Source organism: Macadamia integrifolia, chromosome 8 (assembly GCF_013358625.1).
Source record: "Macadamia integrifolia cultivar HAES 741 chromosome 8, SCU_Mint_v3, whole genome shotgun sequence".
NCBI classification, from domain to species: domain Eukaryota; kingdom Viridiplantae; phylum Streptophyta; class Magnoliopsida; order Proteales; family Proteaceae; genus Macadamia; species Macadamia integrifolia.
The window spans coordinates 1,432,174-1,432,606 of record NC_056564.1 but is presented as its reverse complement, the minus strand read 5'-3'; positions in this window follow the sequence as shown (position 1 = coordinate 1,432,606).

Genomic DNA, 433 nt, shown 5'->3' with positions numbered 1-433 from the left:
ATTTATTGGTTGGGGATTGGGAATTTGAAAAAAAAAATTTGACAGAAGACTATGGAATTCCTGATGTAGCGATTTATATGCGGCATGTGATTGTGGAGGTGGAATTTTCTTCCCTTTCTTCTTCTTGCATGTGATTGTGAGAAGGTCCCACAATATAGTCCATGATCCACACAATATGCATTAGGTAATGGTGTAACATAGGGGATGGAAGGAGGGGTCCATTTTAAATAATTTTCAGTGGAATCTGGAGACTTAAGTTTGTCATATTTCTCCACACGTTTTACACCTCTCTCTCTCTCTCTCTCTCTCTCTCTCTCTCACCTCCACAAATCCAACAACGATGACACAATTACATCTACTACTAGGTGCATGTTGTTCGTATGGAGTGTTGATATTGTCGAAGGTGGACTTTTTATCTTTTTTTTTTTTTTTT